Raw genomic sequence first — 23,500 nt, 5'->3', positions numbered from 1 at the left:
TATTTATATGTGAATTTGACTTGATATTGAATCTCTGTCACTTAGCCAAGAGAATTTTATCTAAAACATTCTTTTAAAGTAGACACAAAAATTTAACAAATAGTCTATGTATTTTTTGTTTGGGGAGGAATAGCAACCCAGAATCCAATTTCCATTCCCAATTGTGGATGCCTCCATTGTGGGTAGTATTGGTAGGAGGTAGTACTCAGTTTCCCACTATATAAGCCAAGAGTGCTAGCCCTTATTTCTCTCTGCTCCCTGGAAGAAAGAGGTCTCTTTAACTGGATGGATCGTCTCAGAATTTTGAGTCTTGGTCTTGTGATGCAAAGACAAAGGATACATTTAGAATTCATTCAGGCTTCCTTTCAAAGTGGCCCAATCTACCAGTCATACCACAGCCCCATAACCCTTTCCTGTGCCTTCTCTAACTTTCCAACACTGATCAACAGACAGTCATGTTTTTAACCTCTTTCCTGAACATTCCCTTGACTCTCTCTCTTAAGTAAAAAGTTGACACCTCAGGACATCTCCCTTGCAAGTTGCAGCCCTGTCAAGTGGAGGCTGTTTTCTCTTATACCCCATGGACTTCTGGACCAGGACTTGGCTTAGGTGTCCTCCTTAGTCCTTCACAATTTACTCCAGCAGGAGTCCAACCTCAGCATTTTATAAACCTTCTTCCAAGGTCACAAATGACTTCCTGTTGCCAAACCTGTGGCTATTTCTCTGTCTTTGCTTTACCTGATCTCTCCCAGCAGGCAAAGCACAGTTGACCATGACACCAAAAGCACGAGCAACCAAATTAAAACCAGTTAAGTTGGACTTCGTCAAAATTAAAAACTTTTATGCTTCAAAGTGCATCACTAAGGACATGAAAAGACAACCCACAGAATGAGATAAAATATTTGCAAATTATATATCTGGTAAGAGACTGTAAGAATTCTTACAATAATAAAAGACAAATACTCCAATTAAAAATCTGCCAAAGGATTTCTCCAAAGAAGATTGACAAACGGCCGATTAACACATGAAAATATACCCGACATCAGTAATCCTCAGAGAAATGCAAATCAAAGCCACTTCACATAGACTAGGATAGCCATAATCAAAAAGACAGACAATAACAAATGTTGATGAAGTTGTGGAGAAATTGGGGCCCTCGTTCACTGCTGCTGGGGAGAGTAAAATAGTGTAAATAGTGAAGCCATTTTGGAAAACAGTCTACCCGTTCCTAAAACAGTTAAACTAGAGCTACTGTATGACCCAACAATTCCACTTCCAAATATACCCGAGAGATCTGAAAACACATATCCACACAAAAACTTATATATTAATGTTCCTAGCAGCATTATTCATAATAGCCATAAAGTCAAACAACTCAAATGTTCATCAACGGATTAATAACAGATAAACAAAGTGTGGTATACTTATGTGATAAAATATTATTTGGCAATAAACAGGAAGAAGGTATTGATAATGCTAAAACATGATGAATCTTGAAAATGTACGTGAAAGAAGTTAATCATAAAGGACTGCATATTGTATGATTCCATTGACATGAAATGTCCAGAATAGGCCAATTCATATTTTGGTGGGATAAAAATATTCTGGAATTAGATAGTGATAATGGATGCTCAAGTGTCTGAATTGTGTACTTTAAAATGGTAAACTTTATGGTATGTGAATTATTTCTCAATAAAGCTGTTATTAAAAAAACCCCTCAGTTGACCACCCCAGCCCTCCTGAAGCACTCTGGCTCCAAGCATACCACCACCTCCTAATTTTCTCTATGTGGCTGTTCTTCCTCAGTCTCCTTTGCATGCCCTACATTCTCTGCCAGGTCTCTAAAAGGAGATTTCAAGCTCATCCTAATTTCTCTTCTCTGTCTTTCCTCTCTCCCTAGAATAGCCTCAACCCGTTCCCATGGTTTCATATAGCACTTTTATACTAACATCAGCATTTCTTTTCCAAGTTCACGATTGCTTGATCAAATAGCCTACTTGAAATCTCTTCTTGAATATCTTAGAAGCATCTTAGGTTTAGTTTGCCAAAAACTGAACTCTTGAAGCACACAAAATACAGAAACTCTACTGGGAGCAAAACTATAGCTTAGGAGAGCTGCTAGGAGTTTGAGTAGGTGATCATTGGGGAGGGAGGAAATAGAGGGATGCGCCATAGAAACGGACAAGATGTAGACAGGAGACATTCCAAGGTCAATGTGTGCCCTTGAAATCCTTGACTGAATGCACGAGTGCTTTAGTTGTATCTGATACGACTTATGCATTGGGAGAGTGTGTGTGAATCCAGATAAGATATAGCCCTCACCATACTCTATCCATAATGAAGCACATAATAAAGCCACAATCTCTCTTACCCACAGGGAGGAGACAGAAAAATGTGGAGAAAGTCTTACGGCAAACAAACAAAATCAGCCTGGTACAAGTCCAACATTTTTCTGCAAGCAAGGCCTTGTGACCTAACTATGTTATAGCTTGGGTGTCCAGGAAACAGCCTCTGGGAAAGAGATTTGGGTGCAGGATTTTATTGGGGAACTCAGGAACAACGTTGTAAGGGGTAAGGGAAGCAAGATTAGGCAGAGGGAGAAGTTGAACTGAGATAATCTTGCCAAAGAGCCTGAACTGATCCCATGGGGACCTCTGTAGCAGAGGTCATGTAACAGAGCCAGGCATTTGTCTTTGACTAAGGGCAGTTCCTGGGGGAGGTGGGAGAGCACATCTGTGAGCCATCCCTGCCCAGACTCCCAGCAGCTGGGGAAGTGAACAGCTTAGTCCTGAAAAGGACTTGAGTCAGGTACAGCAGCTCCACTACTCTGCCCGTTGTCTCACTGCTTCACTGCCATTATTACACCATGTCACCATAGCTGGCGCCAGTTATCACAGCAAAGCAAGCACTTCAAGCTTCAGAATTCTTTGATGTGCAGCGATTCATTGACTGGATAAAAGAGAAAGGGGCTTAATTTACTTCCTTGGGTTTGGAGCAAGAATGGAATTGTTTAGATCCCCACCAACTGATTTTGGGAAATTGTTTTCTGGTTAGGGGGCCATAAATAAGTTGAGACGTAGGCAACCTTGGATTATACGGATAGATGAACTGTAAGTTCTGTGCAGGGCTGCTTGAAGGGGCCTGCACTAAACAGCGTTAACATTTCAGAGCATAATATGCTCTACCCAGGAAGAGAAATGACAGCAGATGGTGAGGTCAGCTTGTTAGCTATATTTATCTAGTTAAAGGCTTTACGCACATTGTCAGGTAAAAATCAGCCGTCAAAGAGCCCACCTGCTCATAATAGATCATCATTACTCAGTCTGTTCTAGCCACTGCTGCCAAAATCTTTGTTATGATCACATAACCTCAATTAATTAAGAAAACAACTCAAATATCTGAGCTTGGCATTACTTTCACGAACAGGAATGAAGTAATGACTGACAGCAAGGAGGGGGACGGGACGGGACGGAGCATGTTTGTCATATGGATATATCTTGATTCTATAGCCAGGTACCGTTACAAATCAGGGAGCTATGGTCAACCTTCTCTGCTGAGGCTGAATTTGATTATGACGCGTATTGTGGGGGCAGCAAAATAATGATGAAAACAAAAGATTCTGGAGTTCCCATTTGCCCTCTGAAACCAAATGCAGTTCAGGGTGTGGTCTTGACCTTGACTTTAGATATCTTCATCTAAAATATCAATTTGCATAAATCCATCTAGTGAAATTAGCCTTGACTTGTCAAGAGAGAAACCTTGATACCTGCTCTCTCTTCAGAGAAGCAAGGAAGACTGATTATGCATTTTCATTTGAAAGGAATTCCAAGCATCAATGGAATGTATTTCATCAATTCTTTTTCTTTTTTTAATTAATTGATTTATTTTTGGCTGCGTTGGGTCTTCGTTGCTGCACACACGCTTTCTCTAGTTGCGGTGAGCAGGGGCTACTCTTTGTTGTGGCGCATGGGCTTCTCATTGAGGTGGTTTCTCTTGTTGCGGAGTGCAGGCTCTAGGTGCGTGGGCTTCAGTAGTTGTGGCGTGTGGGCTCAGTAGTTGTGGCTCACAGGCTCTAGAGAACAGGCTCAGTAGTTGTGGCACACGGGCTTAGTTGCTCTGCAGCCCGTGGGATCTTCCTGGACCAGGGATCAAACCCGTGTCCCCTGCATTGGCAGGTGGATTCTTTTTTTTTTTTTTTAACATCTTTATTGGAGTATAATTGCTTTACAATGGTGTGTTAGTTTCTGCTGTATAACAAAGTGAATCAGCTATATGTATACATATATCCCCATATCCCCTCCCTCTTGCATCTCACTACCACCCTCCCTATCCCACCTCTCTAGGTGGTCACAAAGCACAGAGCTGATCTCCCTGTGCTATGCAGCTGCTTCTCACTAGCTATTTTACATTTGGTACTGTATATATGTCCATGCCACTCTCTCACTTCATCCCATGTTACACTTCCCCCTCCCCGTGTCCTCAAGTCCATTCTCTATGCCTGTGTCTTTATTCCTGTCCTGCCCCTAGGTTCTTCATATCCTTTTTTTTTTTAGATTCCATATATATGTGTTAGCATACAGTATTTGTTTTTCTCTTTCTGACTTACTTCACTCTGTATGACAGTCTCTAGGTCCATCCACCTCACTACAAATAACTCAGTTTAGTTACTTTTTATGGCTGAGTAATATTCCATTGTATATATATGCCACATCTTCTTTATCTATTCTTCTGTCGATGGACACTTAGGTTGCCTCCATGTCCTGGCTATTGTAAATAGAGCTGCAATGAACATTGTGGTACATGACTCTTTTTGAATTATGGTTTTCTCAGGGTATATGCCCAGTAGTGGGATTGCTGGGTCATATGGTAGTTCTATTTGTAGTTTTCTAAGGAACCTCCATACTGTTTTCCACAGTGGCTGTTTCAGTTTACATTCCCACCAATAGCAAGAGAGTTCCCTTTTCTCCACACCCTCTCCAGGGTGGAGAAAATTTAGTTTGTAGATTTTTTACTGAAAATTTACTGTTTCTCCACCCCTCTCCAGGGTGGAGAAAATTTACTGTTCGTAGATTTTTTGATGATGGACATTCTGACGGGTATGAGGTGATACCTCATTGTAGTTTAGATTTGCATTTCTCTAATGATTAGTGACATTGAGCATCCTTTCTCATGTGTTTGTTGGCCATCTGTATATCTTCTTTGGAGAAATGTCTATTTAGGTCTTCTGCCCATTTTTGGATTGCGTTGTTTTTTTGATATTGAGCTGGCAGGTGGATTCGTAACCACTGTGTCACCAGAGAAGTCCCTCATCAATTCTTTTTTTTTTAATCAGTTGATTTTTTTAAATTAATTAATTAATTTCGGCTGTGTCGGGTATTCGTTGCTGCACGTCAGCTTTCTTTCGTTGTGGCGAGCGGAGGCTACTCTTCTTGCGGTGCGTGGGCTTCTCATCATGGTGGCTTCTCTTGTTGCTGAGCACAGGCTCTAGGCGCACAGGCTTCAGTAGTTGCAGCATGTGGGCTCAGTAGCTGTGGCTCACGGGCTGTAGAGAGCAGGCTCAGTAGTTGTGGCACACAGGCTTAGTTGCTCCGCGGTATGTGGGATATATTCCCTAACCAGGCATCGAACCCATGTCCCCTGCATTGGCAGGAGGATTCTTAACCACTGTGCCACCAGGGAAGCCCCATCAATTCTTAGAGATATCAAATAATTGGTAAAATTCAACCCTTTGGTGTAGCTTCTCTACCCTCTTACATGACCCATACCTGCATTTCAAAAGCAATTTACTAGTGCAACAGAGCAAAAACAGAACACATGTATCTTATCTGTGCATTCTGCCAATGCTGTGGACTGTATAGCTGTTTATAAAACACATACCCTAGTATTTTAAATACATGTTGGTATATTTTTAAGTTATTATATGTATTACAATGTGCAATTTGTCAGGAGTACGCCAACAGAATTTTTCTTAAAATCTATGCAGTTGAGGCAAAGAGGAGAGACATTAATGCAAACTATCATGGGAGCTGTACCTATCCATTAATACACAGTCCACCAGAATTTTCAAACATCAAGGAACTAAAAAGAAGTAAAGAGAAATGGGAGATCACGTAAGGGTAATATGCCTAGAAACATGATCTTGTTTCTAAGATGGGCAAAACTCCTTTTGAAGTCAAAAACAATTTTACTTACCTACAAAACAAAGGACTTAGTTCCCAAGGAATATTATATGAAATGATGTTAGCTTAAATTAGCTCTAAGTAGAAAGTAAATATGTCTATAATTGGCTTTGTCATATAAAAAAATCACACCAACTCAGACCTTAGAGCTCTGTAGATTATATTTTCCTGTAAAGCAAATTTCTGAGCCTCTGGGCCTGTTTTAACCCCATTGGGATGGTTTCAATATTCCCAGTGAAAGTTTTACTGAGAAGTGATGGATGATTGTAAGTAAAATATTGAAGTTTACCTAATACTTTCCAAAAATGACTTCAAAGATGGAACATACTCAACAATTCTTCTTGTTGCTTTTAAATTATTTTTTTGGTCATTATGTGGGAGCAAACTTGAAATGTTCAAGGAAGTAGCTTAGCTCTATCTTATTTGACCAAAAATCAATGTTACATATTAGAAACTGCCTATTGAACTCTTGGCTCTTTTTCTTTTTTATAAGTTGGATGTGTTTAGGAGAGAATTATATCTCTGACATTACTGAATTTAAAAATCCAACTTGACTTATTAATAGTGATCTTGGAAGTTTGTGATATTATAAATTGGAACTTTGCTAAGACAATTTTTTTTATTGAAGTATATTTGATTTACAATGTTGTGTTAATTTCTGCTGTACAGCAAAGTGATTCAGTTATATATATATATATATATATACACACACACACACATATATACGTTCTTATTTTTCCATTTTTTTAAATTTTATTTTATTTTTGGCTGTGTTGGGGCTTTGTTGCTGTGTGTGGGCTTTTCTCTAGTTGTGTTGAGTGGGAGCTACTCTTTGTTGTGGTGGCTTTTCTTGTTGTGGAGCACGGGCTCTAGGCATGTGGGCTTCAGTAGTTGTGGCGTGCAGGCTCAGTAGTTGTGGTGCACAGGCTTAGTTACTCCGCGGCATGTGGGATCTTCCCGGACCAGGGCTCGAACCCATGTCCCCTGCATTGGCAGGTGGATTCTTAACCAATGAGCCACCAGGGAAGCCCCATACATTCTTTTTTATATTCTTTTCCATTATGGTTTGTCACAGGATATTGAATATAGTTCCCTGTACTATACAGTAGGACCTTGATGTTTATCCATCCTATATATACTAATTTGCATCTGCTAAGCCCAAACTCTTAATCCATCCCTCTCCCTCCCGCCTCGGCAACCAAGTCTGTTCTCTATGGCTAAGACACAAATTTGAATTCCATGAACTTCCAGTCACCTAGCTAATATACAAGCCTAGTTCACCCCATGCAGAATCCCTATCTCAGGTCAACATTTTTGTCCTCTGTAATTGTTATTATGTTCTATATAATTGTAATTATACAATTATAACTAATTAATTGTAATTAATCTAAATCTAACATTTATTTAGCAATTACTATGTATCAAGTACTGTGATAAAACTTCCTATCACCTAGGTATCTTCTCTGTTCATTAACTGCTCTCTTTCTCTGAGATCTAACTTCTACCTATAGAGACAAACCCCAAGACCACATTTATACCACACACCACTGACCATCCAGAGCAGGTATGCATACCTTATCCAAACTCAGCCAATCAAAAATCTTTGCAAGAAATTTAGAAATTTGGAAATGGCTTTAAGCTTGCATGTAGAACTGTGAGGCAGCACTGTATGTGGAAAAGCCAAGATAGCTCATCTGCCGACAGAAGAATGAAGCTAATGGGCTGATTACAGGTATAAAAAGACCACGTGGCCACAGAGTTCAAGATATACAGAGAGACAGACATGGAGAGAAACAGAGTGGCTGCCTGATGGCTCTCCCAGTCTGGATTCCATCACACATGACTGTACTTCCTGCCTTGTATTTTGTGAAATACCTCTGTTAAAACTTAAGAAAAATTTCACATTTTTCCTATGCTGGTTTGAAGTAAATGTCTTTGATTCACAGACACAAGAGCCCGATTCTCCAAGCAGGAGGTTACATGGCCCCAACTGCAGAGGCCAGAAAGCCTGAGTGTCAGGGCACCATGATATTTATGCACCCAACATAGGAGCACCTCAATACATAAGGCAACTGCTAACAGCTATAAAAGAGGAAATCGATAGTAACACAATAATAGTGGGGGATTTTAACACCTCACTTACACCAATGGACAGATCATCCAAAATGAAAATAAATAAGGAAACAGAAGCTTTAAATGACACAACAGACCAGATAGATTTAACTGATATTTATAGGACATTCCATCCAAAAACAGCAGATTACACTTTCTTCTCAAGTGCACATGGAACATTCTCCAGGATACATCACATCTCGGGTCACAAATCAAGCCTCAGTAAATTTAAGAAAATTGAAATCATATCAAGCATCTTTTCTGACCACAACGCTATGAGATTAGAAATGAATTACAGGGAAAAATACGTAAAAAACACAAACACATGGAGGCTAAATAATATGTTACTAAGTAACCAAGAGTTCACTGAAGAAATCAGAAAATACCTAGAGACAAATGACAATGAAAACACGATGATCAAAACCCCATGGGATACAGCAAAAGCAGTTCTAAGAGGGAAGTTTAGAGCTATACAAGCCTACCTCAAGAAACAAGAAAAATCTCAAGTAAACAATCTAATGTTACACCTAAAGGAACTAGAGAAAGAAGAACAAACAAAACCCAAAGTTAGCAGAAGGAAAGAATTCATAAAGATCAGAGCAGAAATAAATGAAATAGAAACAAAGAAAACAACTGCAAAGATCAATAAAACTAAAAGCAGGTTCTTTGAGAAGATAAACAAAATTGATAAACAATTAGCCAGACTCATCAAGAAAAAGAGGGACAGGACTCAAATCAGTAACATTAGAAATGAAAAAGGAGAACTTACAACAGGCACTGCAGAAATACAAAGCATCCTAAGAGACTACTACAAGCAACTCTATGCCAATAAAATGGACAACCTGGAAGAAGTGGACAAATTTTTAGAAAGGTATAACCTTCCAAGACTGAACCAGGAAGAAACAAAAAATATGAACAGAACAATCACAAATAATGAAATTGAAACTGCGATTAAAAATCTTCCAACAAACAAAGTCCAGGACCAGATGGCTTCACAGGTGAATTCTATCAAACATTTAGAGAAGAGCTAACACCCATTCTTCTCAAACTCTTCCAAAAAACTGCAAAGGAAGGAACACTCCCAAACTCACTCTATGAGGCCACCATCACCCTGATGCCAAAACCAAACAAAGATACTACAAAAAAAGATAATTACAGACCAATATCACTGATGAATATAGATGTAAAAATCCTCAACAAAATACTAGCAAACAGAATCCAACAACACATTAAAAGGATCATACACCATGATCAAGTGGGATTTATCCCAGGGATGCAAGGATTCTTCAATATATGCAAATCAATCAATGTGATACATCATATTAACAAATTGAAGAAGAAAAACCATATGATCATCTCAATAGATGCAGAAAAGGCTTTTGACAAAATTCAACACCCATTTATGATAAAAACTCTCCAGAAAGTGGGCATAGAGGGAACCTACCTCAACATAATAAAGGCCATATACGACAAACCCACAACAAACATCATTCTCAATGGTGAAAAACTGAAAGCGTTTCCTCTAAGATCAGGAACAAGACAAGGATGTCCACACTTGCCACTATTATTCAACATAGTTTTGAAAGCCCTAGCCACAACAGAGAAGAAAAAGAAATAAAAGGAATACAAATTGGAAAAGAAGTAAAACTGTCACTGTTTGCAGATGACATGATACTATACATAAAGAATGCTAAAAATGCCACCAGAAAACTACTAGACCTAATCAATGCATTTGGTAAAGTTGCAGGTTACAAAATTTAGGCACAGAAATCCCTTGCATTCCTATACACTAATGATGAAAAATCTGAAAGAGAAATTAAGGAAACACGCCCATTTACCACTGCAACAAAAAGAATAAAATACCTAGGAATAAACCTACCTAGGGAGACAAAACACCTGTATGCAGAAAACTATAAGACACTGATGAAAGAAATTAAAGATGATACCAACAGATGGAGAGATGTACCATGTTCTTGGATTGGAAGAATCAATATTGTGAAAATGACTATACTACACAAAGCAATCTACAGATTCAATGCAATCCCTATCAAATTACCAATGGCATTTTTTAACGGAACTAGAGCAAATCATTTTAAAATTTGTATGGAGATAAAAAAGACCCCAAATAGCCAAAGCAGTCTTGAGGGGAAAAATACGGAGCTGGAGGAATCAGACTCCCTGACTTCACACTATATGACAAAGCTACAGTAATCAAGACAATATGGTACTGGCACAAAAACAGAAACATAGATCAATGGAACAAGATAGAAAGCCCAGAGATAAACCCATGCAGCTATTGTCGACTAATCTATGACAAAGGAGGCAAAGATATACAATGGAGAAAAGACAGTCTCTTCAATAAGTGGTGCTGGGAAAACTAGACGGCTACATGTAAAAGAATGAAATTAGGACACTCCCTAACACAATACACAAAAATAAACTCAAAATGGATTAGAGACCTAAATGTAAGACCAGACACTCTAAAACTCTTAGGAGAAAGCACAGGAAGAACACTCTTTGACATAAATCACAGCAAGATCTTTTTTGATCCACCTCCTAGAGTAATGGAAATAAAAATAAAAATAAACAAATGGGACCTAATGAAACTTCAAAGCTTTTGCAGAGCAAAGGAAACCATAAACAAGAAGAAAAGACAACCCTCAGAATGGGAGAAAATATTTGTAAACAAATCAATGGACAAAGGATTAATCTCCAAAATATATAAACAGCTCATGCAGCTCAATATCAAAGAAACAAACAACCTAATCCAAAAATGGGCAGAAGACCTAAATAGATATTTCTCCAAAGAAGACATACAAATGGCCAAGAGGCACATGAAAAGCTGCTCAACATCACTAATTATTAGAGAAATGCAAATCAAAACTACAATGAGGTATCATCTCACACCAGTTAGAATGGGCATCATCAGAAAATCTACAAACAACAAATGCTGGAGAGGGTGTGGAGAAAAGGGAACCCTCTTGCACTTGGTGGGAATGTAAATTGATACAGCCACTATGGAGAACAGTATGGAGGTTCCTTAAAAAACTAAAAATAGAATTACCATATGACCCAGCAATCCCACTACTGGGCATATACCCTGAGAAAACCATAGTTCAAAAAGACACATGCACCCCAATGTTCATTGCAGCACTATTTACAATAGCCAGGTCATGGAAGCAACCTAAATGCCCATCAACATACAAATGGATAAAGAAATTGTGGTACATATATACAATGGAATATTACTCAGCCACGAAAAGGAACGAAATTGTGTCATTTGTTGAGACCTGGATGGATCTAGAGACTGTCATACAGAGTGAAGTAAGTCAGAAAGAGAAAAACAAATATATATTAATGCATGTATGTGGAACCTAGAAAAATGGTACAGACGAACCGGTTTGCAGAGCAGAAGTTGAGACACAGATGTAGAGAACAAACGTTTGGACACCAAGGGAGGAAAACCACGGTTGGGTGGGGATGGTGGTGTGCTGAATTGGGTGATTGGGATTGACATGTTTACACTGATGTGTATAAAATTGATGACTAATAAGAACCTGCAGTATAAAAACAAACAAACAAAAAAACAACTTAAGAAAAATTCCACATTTTTCCTATGCTGGTTTGAAGTAAATTTCTTTGATTCACAGACACAAGAGCCCGATTCTCCAAGCAGGAGGTTACATCGCCCCAACTGCAGCGGCCAGAAAGCCCGAGTGTCAGGACACTATGTCAATGCACACAGATGTCTGTAAAGAAGGTTTCAACATTTTTTTTCAAGTTCTGAGTCACAACTAATATTCATCACAGAGCAGAGAATGAGTAGAGGGAGTCCTTGTTGAACCTTCGGTGCTTAACACAGAATAATTTGTTAATTTAATTGATAAGTGTTGTCATTTAGTCAATGAGTTTCAGAGCCTGAAGGGACTTTCCTATGATTTCCCTAGCAGATGGCCACCCAGCCGCTACTTGACTCAACTCACCCCCTCATGAGACATTGCATTCTCTCCCTGAGGAGCTTTGGGGCACTTTGACAGAATAAAAGGCTTTCTTGCTGCAACATTAGCCCACTAAACTCTAACTCTTTGGCAAACCAGTCTCTCTCTGCCCAAGGACAACTCTTCATGTGTTTGAATACAACTTAGTCGTCTGGGTGCCAGACTATATATTCCTTCAAACATTCTGTGTGCCATGGATCCAGGACCCCTTAGTACTCTGAGACAAGCTCTAACGTCATCTCCTCCACAGTGTGCTCAGAACCGAAGTGAGGTTCTGGTGTGCTCTGAGAGGATCTGGAATATCATATACAGTTAGGCACATTTTAAGAGAGACCATTATTTACAATAACCTGAATTCCAGACATATATGCAGCTTTTGAGTGCCTTAACCATTTTTTTTTGATGTACTGATTTTATTTTAGTTATGTGTTTATTTTTATTGTGGTAAAATAAGTGACAGGAGATCTATTCTTAACAAAAATTTCAGTGTACAGTACAGTATATTAACTATAAGCTCAGTGTTGTACAGCAGACGTCTAGAACTTTTTCATCTTATATGACTGAAACTCTAAACCCATTGAACGGCAACTTCCCATTTCCTCCTTCTCCCAGCCCTTGCAACCACCATTCTATTTTCTGTTTCTCTGAGTTCAACTATTTTAGATACCTTATATAAGTGGAATCATGTGGTATTTATATTAATGGAAATTATATGTAATTACACAAGAAAGGAAATTCTGTCATATGCTACGACATGGATGAAGCTTGAGGATATTACGCTAAGTGAAATAAGCCAATCATAGAAGGACACCCAGGACAAAATTGTTTCATTGGTGAATTCTATCCAACAATTATAGAAGAAATAAATATAATCTTTCTCAAACTCCTCAAAAAAAAATCAAAGAGGAGGAAACACTCTCAAACTCATTTTATGAGGCTGACATTACCTTGATACCAAAGCCAGATAATGACACTGCAAGAAAAGAAAACTATAGGCCAATATTTCTGATCAATTAGATGCAAAAATTCTCAACAGGATACTAGCAAACCCAACTCAACAGCACATTAAAATTATCATACAGTGTGATCAAGTGGGATTCACCCCGGGATACAAGGAGGGTTCAACATGTGCAACTCAATCAGTGTGATGCATCACTTAATAAAATGAAAGATAAAAATCACAATCATCTCAATAGATGCAGAAAAAAACATTTAACAAAATTAAATATCCATTTATGATAAAACTCTCAAACTGGGTATACAAAGATCATACTTCAACATAATAAAGTCTATATATGACAAGCCTACATTATACCAGATGTTCTATGATCTGTGTCTAGAACATTATACTCAATAGTGAAAGATTAAAAGCTTTTCCCTGAAGATCAGGAACAAAGCAAGGGTGCCCACTCTCACCACTCCTATTAAGAATAGTGCTGGAAGTTCCAGCCAGAGCAATCAAGCAAGGAAAAAATAAATAAATAAAAGGCATCCAAACAATCAGGAAGAAGTAAAATTTTCTCTATCTACATATGAAATAATCTTATACAGAAAATCCTAAAGCCTCCACCCAAAAACTGTGAGAACTAATAAACCAATTTAGCAAAGTTGCAGGTTTCAAAATCGATATATAAAAATCAGTTGTGTTTCTATACATTAGCAATAAATTATCCAAAGAAGAAATAAAAAAGCAATTCCACTTACAATAGCATCAAAATAATAAAATACTTAGGGACAAATTTATCCAATGAGGTGAAAGATCTATACACTGAAAACTATAAGACATTAATGAAAGAAACTGAAGAAGACACAAATAAATGAAAATATATTTGTGTTCATGGATTGGAAGTCTATGGCACCTCACCTTTTAAAGAGAAAAGTGTCAAGCGAGAGAGAGGCATGGACATATATACACTACCAAACGTAAGGTAGATAGCTAGTGGGAAGCAGCCACATAGCAGAGGGAGATCAGCTCGGTGCTTTGTGACCACCTGGAGGGATGGGATAGGGAAGGTGGGAGGGAGGGAGACGCAAGAGGGAAGAGATATGGGAACATATGTACATGTATAACTGATTCACTTTGTTATAAAGCAGAAACTAACACACCATTGTAAAGCAATTATACTCCAATAAAGATTAAAAAAAAAAGAGAGAAAAGTGTCAAAGAATTTGTGGCCACGTTATTAAACTGCCACAATTGGCCCAGTGGCCATAAGTATTTACATTCCTCCCACATACAAAACATACTCTCTGTCAAGAACTCACAAAAGTCCCATGATTCTACAATATTAAGTTCAGGATTGAGGTCTAGGATCTTGTTATCTAAATCAGGTCCAGATGTGGATGAGACCCCTGGGGTCCTCAGATATGATTTTTCCTGGTTTAAAAACCTGTGAACTGGGGCTTCCCTGGTGGCGCAGTGGTTAAGAATCTGCCTGCCAACGCAGGGGACATGGATTCAAGCCCCGGTCCAGGAAGATCCCACATGCCGTGGAGCAACTAAGCCTGTGTGCCACAACTACTGAGTCTGTGCTCTAGAGCCTGCGAGCCACAACTACTGAAGCCTGTGAGCCTAGAGCCTGTGTTCCGCAACAAAGAGAAGCCACCACAATGAGAAGCCTGTGCACCGCAACGAACAGTAACCCCCACTCGCTGCAACTAGAGAAAGTCCATGCACAGCAATGAAGACCCAACACAGCCAAAAATAAATAAATTAAATTAATTAATTAAAAAAAAAAAACCTGTGAACTAAAGGGACAAGTTATCTGCCCCCTATATAGCAAACATACAGAGGCAGGACAGGTCTAGAATTACTGTGATACTCTTGATCAAAAAGAGGGGAACCAAAAAAAAAAAAGAAAAAGAGGGGAACCAATAAATAAACAAGTGTATATTGTACAGCACAGGGAAACATAGCCATTATTTTGTAATAACTTTAAATGGAGTGTAATGTTTAAAAATATTGAATCACTATGTTGTACGCCTGAAACTAATATAATGTTATAAGTCAACCACACATCAATTTAAAAAAGGGGGGTGGTGGGGAGAACCAGAGGCACACAGCAGTTACTGGCCCATAGCAATTCTGAAACCAGTCAAGCCCATGTTGCCAGTTCCTTGATCAGGGTCTTCTTGGAAGTGGATCATCATGATTCTAACTTCCACGCTCTGGGTTCATGGTTTCACTTTCTGTGTCATCCTTCTTTTCCCAAAATAAATCACCCAATTTTGCATCTGTTAAGTATTCTCAATTTGCTTCCTGCCCATAGAAGTTTATGGGTTCAAAGCCCTCCTTTCATTTTATATTATTTCTGTCCCTTTTATTCCAAGCACATATAATTTCTTTAAAACTTACGTTTCCTGTTTATCCATTTATATTTCATTAGACATACCTAGAAATCTCTGCTAGGAAGCCTTTCTCTACTTTGGGCCTCCTCTGAGCCTGCTGTGGAACAATGCCTTTAAGGTTCTTAGGTTTGTCTATCATTACATTCAGCTGTTCTTCTTAGAAAGCCTATGTTTAATGGAGAATGTCTGTAAGGCACACCTTTAGGATCCCTAGAATATTTGGGGGTTTTTTGGGAAAGAGTCTGTGAGGCCCCACCTTAAATTTTTGTGAGTTTTAAACACAGGTTTATAAATCACACCCTGAGTACTGTCTTTTCCCCATGTTCCCATTTTCCTGACAGCAGCTAGGATCTGATCTTTCTCCTGAGGTCCTTTCTTACTTTGAGAACACTCTACTTACTAGCTGGGAAAACTCACTTGTGTCTTTTTCATTTTTTTCCAAACTCTACTCTTTAGTGTATCCTTCTTTTATTACATTTTTAAACAGGCAGATAGATGAAGCCAGGAGATACCTTTGATATTCTGCACAGAACGCTCTTCAGCTAGATCACTGAGTTCATTAAGGTATATTTTCCATTTTCCATATTACCACAGGTGACAGTGTTACCAAACTTTCCACTAAGAATAACAAGGATCCTCTTTCCTTCAACTTCCCAAAACATCTCTCTCAATTTCCTTCAATATTTCCCCTCAGTCCCTCAATGTCCATCAAGCTTCCATCTGCTCCCTGGCCCCAAAACCAATATAACATTTTTAGGTTTTATTATGATAGTCCCCCCTTTTCAGGTACCAAGCTACCTTCCAGTTACTATTACTGAATAACAAAAAACCCTAGAACTTAGCGGCATTTCATTGTGCTCATGGATTCTGTAAGTGATGAATTCATACAGAGCATGGTGAGGATGGACTGTCTCTGTTTCATGATGTCTGGGACCTCAAGCTGCGGAGATGTAAATAGCTGGAGCTGATTCAAAGGACTGGCGACCAGAGTTCTATGGAGACATCTTTACTCATGTCTGGAGGCTTTGTGCAGGTGGCAGGAAGGCTGGACTCAACCAGAACTGTCAGCTAGAAAACTTACAGGGAGCTTCTGAAGCATGATGCCCTCCAGGTAGCTGAACTTCTTACATGTGGCTTAGGGCTCCAAGAGCAAGTTTGCCAGCAAACAAGTTTCAGGTTTTCATAGATCATTTAATGTCGCTGCTGAACTATATCGTTGAAATCTTCAAAACCTACACAAATTCAATGGGAGGGGTATATACTTCACCTCTCAATGGGAGGAGATTCAAAGAATGTGAGGCCATATTGTAAAAGCTTTCTAAACAACCACAAGCTTATTTTATGTTATCATGTTTACCATAGTTCAGAAATTGAAGTCTTCTTAAGTTTCTTTACTTGGCTAGCACATACTCTTATTTTTAAACACAATTTACTAAAATCCTATCCAACTACTTATGAATGGAATAAGAAGTCGTGAATTGGAATTTCAGATGAACAATAAATATCATCATGTAGCTGGAGGAAACAGTTCAAATAACTTTAAGGAGCTGCTGAAATTAGATCTTGACTCAATATTAACCTCAATAAAAATGATATACAACTTGGGGAACAATTGTATTTAACCTTATGAAGTAAGATCAATGCAATTAAAATGAACTTTCTCTTTAGACTGCCATATGACTGTGCTGTCTCTTATTTCATTTGCCTTTGGTTGGGGTAATAGAAAAGCAAAACTCTCAGAGAAAATACTATAATTTGGAGCAGGTAATTTTAGTTGCCAGGACCAACATTTTTTATTTTATTTTATTTTTTTTTTACTAAGAATCAGTATGCAAAGTTTAGAATATTCTAATTATGAATAACTCACAAAGATGAAATAGTTCTTAGAACTTCATCCTCTTAAATTATGAGTAAGATGGTTTTTGTAGGGAAAAAGTTACTATGTTTTCCCTACTCCCTAAAATTCCCTACAAGAATTTTAAATTCAACCATAATATGTGTATGTTTTCACTCCCTTTCATATATATTCCCTACTTATATCAAAAAATTATATCAGGGAAAAATTTTATTTTCTCTGTATGAATATTAGAAAATAAGACGTTCTTAGATACTCATTGGAAATCTATTTCCAAACTGTTTATCGGGGGACTACTTACATTTAAAAGGGAAGAAAAATGGTGATTTGGTGCTTTAAAAACCATAGATAAATTTTCAAAATCACTTTTACTGAATTCCAGTTAACAAATTAAATGGTAAAATTCTTAAATGACCAAAGCTGTTTTTGAACCTTTAAACTGGTCTCCAAACTTGGAAAAATATGATATATGAAATTGGAAATGAATTATGTAATCCATTTTATTTTGGACTTGTTCAGTCAGAGGCAAACAATTTTGGATTAAGGAATCACAAGCACAAAAATTGGCAAAACCTTATCGTGTATTTTGTGAAATTTATTTTTAACAGATTATAAAATCTCATGGAGGCATACAGTTCTAGTGGCTGTTTCTGTGAAATATGTAAGGCAGGAAAACTTTCCCTTCTTCTCTTTGTAGGGGAGCAAAATTTGCCACCCCAAAATATGTTTCTTTGGCATATTAATTATTTTAAGCTGGTTATTTTCTAAGAAACAACAGACATGGAAAAAACTGATAACCAAGTAAGAGTTACCATTTTGTAAGAAACACTTATAAGAGAAATCTCCATTTGTAAGGGTATCTCCCTCCCTGTTCCTGGACGAGGAGGATAACTGAACCTCCAGGAACTTAACAATGGAGAAGGCCAGGACTTACACCTGAATAATAAACTTACCCTCATTTACTGTGCTTTTCCTGGTAACCTCCCTAACTGACTCCCCACTCTCAACACCCTCTTTTTTTTTTTTTTTTTTTTTTTTTATTTTTCGGTACGCGGGCCTCTCACTGCTGTGGCCTCTCCCGTTGCGGAGCACAGGCTCCGGACGCACAGGCTCAGCGGCCATGGCTCACGGGCCCAGCCACTCCGCGGCATGTGGGATCTTCCCGGACCGGGGCACGAACCCGTGTCCCCTGCATCGGCAGGCGGACTCTCAACCACTGTGCCACCAGGGAAGCCCTCAACACCCTCTTTTGTCTGTAGCTGAGGATGGTATTTAATGTGAGGGTTTCAGCCATTTTAGTGAGTTACTCAGTTTTCCTGAGTCTCTCCCATGTATACATGTCATTAAACTTCAGTTTGGTTTTCTCCTGTTAATCTGTCTCATGTCAATTTAATTCATAGACCAGCCAGAAGAACCTAGAAGTGTAGAGGATAATTTCTCCCTTTCTGACACCTTCTAGGTTATATGGCTGGCCTAATAATTAATTTGACATAATACAGATTGAAGGAGAAAAAAAATCTTTGTAAATGCTGAAGTCCCATAAAAATATCAGACTCAAAGGCAGTCAGGCAATTGATGCTTATGTGCCATCCTGAGCTAAAAAATGGAAGAGGGCTCTGGGGCTTCAAAGGGAAAGGAGACAAATCAGAGGCAGATGACAAGAGCACATGTTTGGGAAACAAATATATGCCCAGCCATGCCGATGAGTCTTTCTGATATAAAAATTTATCTTTGGTACTAGCTCTCTCCTGGTACCGGCCCTCTATCTAAATTCTTTTAGGCAGTTAAGAGAGAGGCAAAGAGGCTTTTCCTGAGTCTGCTTGGTCTTAATTGCCTTTAGCTCAAAGGAGTCCACGTGCCAAAGTGGTACATTTTGGAGTGGCATAGGCTGCTCCCTCTCAGGTACCTGTATTAGTTTATGCTATATCACCTTAGGTAGGTAGATAATATTGGGTTACGTGAAGAAGAGAAGTAATGAGGTTTGCTAGCACCTTCACAAAACTGAATTTAAATTTCATACTTGGGTAGCCCAAGAAGTAACGTGAAACCAAAAAGACAACTGCTACATTATAAATAAGAGGAGAAAATTGAAAGCATGTAAATGCTAACTGGGAAATGACCAAGCACATATGTATTTCCAGAAAAGATTACAGTAAGCATAGCAAACGCATAGTACTCATGCTGCCACTCCCTGCTCCAGAGCCTGTGGGAGACATCTCTAATTAATCATCCTTTCCTGAGAAACCCTGAAACAGTCTCCCAATGCAGAGCCCTAGGTAAGTTTCTGCCTGTTGTTTGGCATTGACATTCAGATGAAACCTATCTGTCATCTCTGAATGAAATGGTCATAGTGATCCCAAACTGAAAATGAGTCATGGGCATACTGATTTGATTTTATCACTTGGAATATAGCAAGTAGGAACCTCGAGGCAGGGCTACCGTGATCCTCAGCCATGACTTGACTACTGAAAAAACTCCAGCTCATTCTCAGAGGCAGCACTGTGTAGGGGTGAACAAATGGGCCAGTTAAATCCTAGCTCTGTATTGATCAGCTGAATTTTCACATCATCTGTGAAGTAGGGATCATGATACCTATTTCTCAAGTTTGTTATGAGGATTAATAGAGATAGACCATGTAAATTACCTTAAAATAGGTGCTTGCTAAATGTCAGTTCCAAATTCTAACTGCACAATTTTTAAAGGGACATGGAGAGGGGCCCAGAGCAACACATCTGAAGTGGTTAAAAGGGATGGAAAGTAAAATAGGGAAGATGTTAAAGTAATCAGAATTGTTTGTGGCACATAAGTGAAAAATATCTGTACTACTCGACACAGATAGTAACAAGGTTTTTAACTATTTTGATACTGAAAACTCCAGCAATGTCATCCAAAGTATGGTACATGTATCAGCAGTGGTCCATGACACCATTGATGGCAATGAAAAAATTAATCAATGGTCGATCTAAAGAAAAAACGGGCATTTTTATTCGAACCAAACTGAGGATTATAACCTGGGAGAGAGTCTCTCAGAGAGTTCTGAGAACTGGTACAAAAAGGTAAAGGGGGAGGTCAGTATCTATGCGATTTTCGCAAAGGAGTACATGCAATCTCAGGAGAAGATTGAAGCTGCCACTAGGAACAGATAGCTTAAAGGTTTAGTGCTTTCTAAGATGCAAGAATCCAGGTTCATAACAAGTAGATCCTGAAAATATCTAACTACCCGAAGCCCTGTTCTGCCAGTTTTCCTAGAGCACAGAGTGCTTCATCCTGATCTTTGCCCTGAATTCCTTTCAGTGTGTATTGTAAGTCAACGATTGTAGTGGCTAATGGCTCGATTCTTGTAGAACTGAATGGTGGGCAACATTATTCCACAATCCCTTCCCTTTCTATCTTAATTTCAACCAAATTTGGGAAGCATCTCGTGACCAATTTGTCCCATGGTGCTGGGAATGCTCATTCCCAGGTCAGGCAAGGATTTCATTGATGGGCCACTCAATGTGCTATTACTGGACTAGGTCCTGTTAACAGTAGCCAAAAGCCTCTCAATCACCTGTCTTACTAGTCTTTTATGGTCCAGGAAATGGTTTCCCTCTAGTTGCTTCTTCCTATATCTAAAGTTACACTATTACAATCATTGATCTTTTAGAACTATATATTTGGTCAATTGTTTCAAGTCACCTAATCATTAATTTTATCTGAGGCTCAGCCACACATTTGGTAATGCAAGAAACAATCTTGTAAAATAGGCAGAATGCCAGTAATATAGGTACTAACCTGAATAGGTCATAATTAAGTATTTAAGCTAAGAACTTCCATTAGGCGAGGCCCAGCACCTCCTCAGGTCATCTGACCAGTCTGTTCCGCACCAGTTGCTGTCTTTAAGGGCAATGATATATTGGCATTTTACATAAAGTTTACCAAAGATGTCTGCATATTTAAGGTGAGTGCTGGGTCATTGTAACCCCTTACAGAATTTAGAAAGGAATATTATCATCTAAGGAGTTACATGGCTGGCACCAGAAGGAGAAAAACTTATCTTCATGGTTGAGCAGGTATTTCTGCCATTGGGGAGGTCTGGTTAACACATTATGCAGATGCACAGGCACACTAGAGGGGAGGGAGAGAACAGGCAGGGAAAAACTTTGTTTAAATTTTTCTTGCCTTGCCTTAAAATGGTGACTTGTAAGCTACCTGGCTTTAGGTAGGATCTGAATGGTAATTTTAAACACAGCCTTTCAGCTCATGCAAAGCAGAGAATCCTCTAGAGGTAACCAGGATCCTAGGGAGGGGCCCCTTTGGAATTTTTCTGCTCCATCAGGGTGGAGATTTCCTGGCAGGCTAGAAACCTAGGATATGTTATATAGTTTGGGGGTGACTTTTGGGTCATGACAAGCAATACTGGTTACTGTTTAAGGTAGTCACATCAAGTTTGCCTTTTGTGTGCACTGAGAAAATGAGAAAATAAGACATGAGCCACATAAAAATATAAATGGGACGTAAAATTGGCAGAAATTTTAGAAGTATCCTCTGCGGTAATGACTAAAATTTGGCCAAGAGTGAACTAAAATGTGAAAGAGAAAAAAGAGGAAGGCAAAAGAGAAAAGAATGTAGGGAGGGAGACTCTCATTTAGGTAGCCCAAGGTCTCCTTCTCGGGGCCCTGTTTTTGACATTGCAATGCCAGCTCTAATCTGGAGCTGAGGCCGGAAAGAAACTGAGGATGAGTCTAAGAATTCAGCACGGCCACTTTAAACGATTACCAGATCATATAATTCAATTGCTTTCTCTCTTTAATTAAGAGACAATTCATGCTTTGCAATTTAGTCTCTTTTGACATTTAATTAGGGCTTCTCATCTGTAAAGGGTGAGAGCTATCAATCAAATCAGAACAGCAGCAATGCTCATTCCCACATAAACAGCACAAAGGTGGTTATTGCCATAGCCTGTCCACTTTAACCCTATGATCATTAACCCTATGATCATTAATCAGGCAGATTTTTTTCCAGCAAACATTTATGAAGTACTTTCTCACCACATACCACATTACCTTGGAGTCTAATAGGGTTTTATCTGTTTTAAGGTAAGTAAATGGGAGACTTATAACACAATATGCCCAAACTAGTGTGGTAAGTACTCTGATGTAGGTAAACAACATGCTATGAGCTGTGGAGGGGATTGAGGAAGGCTTCCAGAAAGGAGGGGATAGCTCTGTTTAGTCTTGAGGGATGATTTGGGACTAGCTGGAAAGATGAAGTGGGCAAGGAGTTCTGCCCAGTTGGTGTAGCTTGTGTAAATGCAGAGAGACCCAGGAGAACGTGGTGCTAATTGTAAGATGTGAATAGACCATGGGGCTGAGCACAGGGTTTGTTGGAAGAGCAGCAGAAGAGGAGCCTGGACTTGGACCATGAAGGGCCTTCTGTAAAATGCTAAAGAGTTTGGACTTGTGAAAGAAAATGCATCCAACAGTTAAGGAAATGATTTTATTCAGGCAATTTCAATAGAGAGAATATTCATTAATGAGGACGGTCTCAGAGAGGGAGAAAACAAGGTTTTATAAAAATAGGCAAGTCCCTGAGGAAAGGTGGAGGTGGGTCTTATCTGGGACCATACGAGGCCATGTTAGTCCTTCAGTGAGTCTTTTCTCAGAACACAGAAGGATCACAAGGATAGGAGGGTGGTTTCTCTACCACTGCTGCCTTGGGTAGCATGGAACCCAGACAGAGTTCAGGACTGTCAGATTTGAGCCTGGTTGTACTACAGAGGATATTCAAGGTACTCAAGGTTTGTAAGCAGGAGTGAGACCTAATCAGGTGAGTGCTATAGAGCAACAGTACAAGCAACCCAGCTGCCATTACTTGCCACCTCAGAAAAACTTGCCTTTGGCCGCTGTTCCTTACTTTTGAAACTGAGTCCCCCTAAAACTGAGCTCCCCTGCAAAGTTTAAGATTAACCTCTCTATCAAGAGAGGTAATGAAAATAGTTCAGCAATAAAACAATCCTAGTTCCTCCT

Source organism: Monodon monoceros, unplaced genomic scaffold (assembly GCF_005190385.1).
Source record: "Monodon monoceros isolate NGI ecotype Baffin Bay Population unplaced genomic scaffold, NGI_Narwhal_1 Super_Scaffold_2, whole genome shotgun sequence".
Classification (NCBI taxonomy): Eukaryota; Metazoa; Chordata; class Mammalia; order Artiodactyla; family Monodontidae; genus Monodon; species Monodon monoceros.
Note: the sequence above shows the minus strand (reverse complement) of the source record.